General features: G+C 48.9%; 2 non-coding genes across 2 annotated transcripts; both read left to right on the top strand.

Moving 5' to 3' along the window:
• The first annotated feature begins 1405 nt into the window (after window positions 1–1405).
• On the top strand, window positions 1406–3221 carry LOC120845643. The gene has a single exon (XR_005716845.1). It is a non-coding gene; the product is annotated as a small subunit ribosomal RNA (ribosomal RNA).
• Window positions 3222–3656: 435 nt separating this feature from the next.
• Window positions 3657–3809, top strand: LOC120845755. Its single transcript, XR_005716896.1, has one exon. It is a non-coding gene; the product is annotated as a 5.8S ribosomal RNA (ribosomal RNA).
• Window positions 3810–4135: the final 326 nt, after the last annotated feature.

Below are 4135 nucleotides of genomic sequence, written 5' to 3'. Positions count from 1 at the left end.
CGCTGCCCGTCGCAAGTGCAGTAGGGTAAATTGTTCGGCTCTCGCCCAGTTGAAAGCGCCAGAAAGCCCGTGTCTCAAAGCGACACGGGTAACCGCTAGAAAACACGCATCTTTTTCTTTTGTTAATCCCGTGCTTCTCACTTCGTTCCTTGAGAGGACTTTGTCGGAAACTAAGTGGCGGGGCCTTCCAAACGAAACCTATGGTAGAAACAATGAAGTGAGCAAAGAAGAGTAGTGTAAAGAAAGAAAATTGCCTATTATGAAGCCTGCCGTAAACACGCGCGATACTGCGAGCATTCGGATTAAAAGCAGTGACAATCTCACTTACTATAGCGCTCATTGTTCGGCTCTGACACAATTCAAAACGCATGAAACGCCCCGTGTAAATATTGGTTTACTTTGTAATAACAAAGTCGATAAACTTTCTGTTGACCATGTTAACATGAACTGAAAGTCGAAAAGAAGTAATCAGAGTCAAGCAGGGGTCAGCACGTTTTTAATAAAAAGCGAGAAATAATTTTTTTATAGGGGTAGGATGTATGTACGTATGTATGTATGTATATATAGAGGCACACAGGAAAAAAAGAACATTTATATATATATATATACACACAAACATACATACATACATACATACATACATATATATATATATATATATATAAGGAGAGAGAGAGGGGAAAAAAATAAGAAAGAAAGAAGGACAAATAAATGATACTGAATAACGAGGAGCCACATGAGTGAGAGACAGTAAGTCAGTCAGTCAGTCACCGAAACTGATAACCACAAACTATGTACAGAATGCTCTTGAAGGATCTTCTTTATACTTATCGGTGCTATTATGTGGAGGTGGGGTCTGTCGAGCGTTCGGTTGGTGCGAGCGGCGTCTGACGACGTCGCCGACGCCTTTCGTCGCCGTCTCGGCCGCTGCCTCCGCCGCATGGTCGTTACAGCAAGGTACCTGCGATCTCTGGCGTCTGCCGTTGGGGTCGGTTCTCGGGTGCACCTGTGTCTTGAAAACGAATGCGAGAGGAGGGTGTTTCGGAGCGTCCGCGCTAACCGAACGGTGTGAAATGACGAGTGCGTTCTGACCGAAGGCCGGGGTGCGTCCTCGCGTCCTCACGGGACCTGAAAGCTCGGCAACGCTGCGAATGCGTCGTCAATGATTTTTTTGGCGTACGACTTTCTGTTGCTACGACGAGAAAGAAATGTATGCGCTTCTTGCCGCGTCGGTACCGACCTCGGTCGGGGATATTCCGGCTGCGCGCTCGAACGTGCTTCATTTCTTCTTGGATTTGGAAGTAATTCCTAAGCGTTGTGTGTGTTTGCGGTTCGTAAGGGGCGCCTGACGGTGGCCCCGCGTCCGCGCGTTGGTAGGGTTTGGGGCGACCCACCACGAAAAGATTACCTGGTTGATCCTGCCAGTAGTCATATGCTTGTCTCAAAGATTAAGCCATGCATGTCTAAGTACATGCCGAAACAAGGCGAAACCGCGAATGGCTCATTAAATCAGTTATGGTTCCTTAGATCGTTTCTTCCTACTTGGATAACTGTGGCAATTCTAGAGCTAATACATGCAGTGAGCCCGAAGCCCCTCGGGGCGACGGGTGCTTTTATTAGACCAAGATCAATCGGGCTTCGGTCCGTTTTGTGTGGTGACTCTGGATAACTTTGTGCTGATCGCACGGCCACGAGCCGGCGACGTTTCTTTCAAGTGTCTGCCTTATCAACTGTCGATGGTAGGTTATGCGCCTACCATGGTTGTTACGGGTAACGGAGAATCAGGGTTCGATTCCGGAGAGGGAGCCTGAGAAACGGCTACCACATCCAAGGAAGGCAGCAGGCGCGCAAATTACCCACTCCCGGCACGGTGAGGTAGTGACGAAAAATAACAATACGGGACTCTTTTGAGGCCCCGTAATTGAAATGAGTACACTCTAAATCCTTTAACGAGGATCCATTGGAGGGCAAGTCTGGTGCCAGCAGCCGCGGTAATTCCAGCTCCAATAGCGTATACTAAAGTTGCTGCGGTTAAAAAGCTCGTAGTTGGATCTCAGTTACAGGCGGGAAGTGCGTGGACACCACGTTACGGCCCGTGCTGAACATCATGCCTGTCGTGGCTTGGTTCCCTTCATCAGGTGCCTTGCTTTGGCCGGCGCGTTTACTTTGAAAAAATTAGAGTGCTCAACGCAGGCGATTCGCCTGAATAACAGTCCATGGAATAATAGAACAAGATCCTGTTTCTGTTCTGTTGGTTTTTGGAATACAGGATAATGATTAAGAGGGACAGACGGGGGCATTCGTATTGCGGCGCTAGAGGTGAAATTTTTGGACCGTCGCTAGACGAACTACTGCGAAAGCATTTGCCAAGAATGTTTTCATTGATCAAGAACGAAAGTTAGAGGTTCGAAGGCGATCAGATACCGCCCTAGTTCTAACCATAAACGATGCCAACCAGCGATCCGCCTGAGTTACTCAAATGACTTGGCGGGCAGCTTCCGGGAAACCAAAGTATTTGGGTTCCGGGGGAAGTATGGTTGCAAAGCTGAAACTTAAAGGAATTGACGGAAGGGCACCACCAGGAGTGGAGCCTGCGGCTTAATTTGACTCAACACGGGAAAACTTACCCGGCCCGGACACTGGGAGGATTGACAGATTGAGAGCTCTTTCTTGATTCGGTGGATGGTGGTGCATGGCCGTTCTTAGTTGGTGGAGCGATTTGTCTGGTTAATTCCGATAACGAACGAGACTCTAGCCTATTAAATAGGTGCGTGGTTCTCTGCACCTTGCACCCTTCTTAGAGGGACAAGCGGCTCCTAGCCGCACGAAACAGAGCAATAACAGGTCTGTGATGCCCTTAGATGTCCGGGGCCGCACGCGCGCTACACTGAAGGAAGCAGCGTGTTTTTATCCCTGTCTGTAAAGACTGGGTAACCCGTGGAACCTCCTTCGTGATTGGGATAGGGGCTTGCAATTGCTCCCCTTGAACGAGGAATTCCCAGTAAGCGCGAGTCATAAGCTCGCGTTGATTACGTCCCTGCACTTTGTACACACCGCCCGTCGCTACTACCGATTGAATGATTTAGTGAGGTCTTCGGACCGATACCCGGAGCGGCCTTTCGGTTGCGCCGGTGTGTTGGAAAGATGACCAAACTTGATCATTTAGAGGAAGTAAAAGTCGTAACAAGGTTTCCGTAGGTGAACCTGCGGAAGGATCATTACCGGATGTTATTTTGCATCGTTTTGTCTTCTTCCTCTTGTACGGGGAATGGACTCGATGTGCGAATTTATCTGGCGCCGATCCCGACCAAGCTTGGATGCCGTCGGGACGGCACAAAAAAAAACTGTGGTTCGGATGTGCCTTTTTCTTTGGGTGGCCTCCGTTCCTTTCGATGATGCGCCCAGCGGGATCCCTCTGCTGCCTCGATTGAGAGGAGATTTCAAGTGCACCGGGACAATCCGCGGGTTACAAAAGGCGCATCGCCCCCTTTTTCGTCTCTTCTCGAGGATCGCCCTTTTGTTTTGATTAACGAAGAGGCGTTTGAGAAGAAGCTTTTTTTTTGCGCTTTCGAGATGGCATGGGATGTGCCGGGCGCGAAAAAAAACAACAACTTGTGTTTTGTCGTACTGATTGAAAAATCCAAACACATTGACACGACTCTAAGCGGTGGATCACTCGGTTCTCGGGTCGATGAAGAACGCAGCCAGCTGCGAGACTTGGTGTGAATTGCAGGACACACTGAGCACTTACTCTTTGAACGCACATTGCGGCCTCGGGCCTTCCCGTGGCTTCGTCTGTGTGAGGGTCGGATCATATATCAAGAGAGGAGAATTTGTTTTCTACCTCGTTTTGACTGTGTCGGATCGTGGGCAGCACGCAGTTTTATGCTTTCTTGCGTTGCGTTTTCTTTGAGCAAATGCACGAGTGGTGCGATTGCACGCGTGCGCTTAACCAGTCCTCCTCCTCCTACGAGTTTTTATCGAACACTGCATGGGAAAACGAAACTCGATGGATACCGTTTGTGGAAAATCCCGTACCAAAAAAATCTTTCGCACGTTGAACGGCGCTGTGACGTCGGCGCGTTAGAAACGGAGATTTGAAACGGTTTCTTTTCGATCGATTCTGTTTTCTTTG

The sequence above is a fragment of the Ixodes scapularis genome, unplaced genomic scaffold, assembly GCF_016920785.2.
Source record: "Ixodes scapularis isolate PalLabHiFi unplaced genomic scaffold, ASM1692078v2 ptg001158l_1___fragment_3__unscaffolded, whole genome shotgun sequence".
NCBI classification, from domain to species: Eukaryota; Metazoa; Arthropoda; class Arachnida; order Ixodida; family Ixodidae; genus Ixodes; species Ixodes scapularis.
This window is presented reverse-complemented; position numbering and strand designations above follow the sequence as displayed.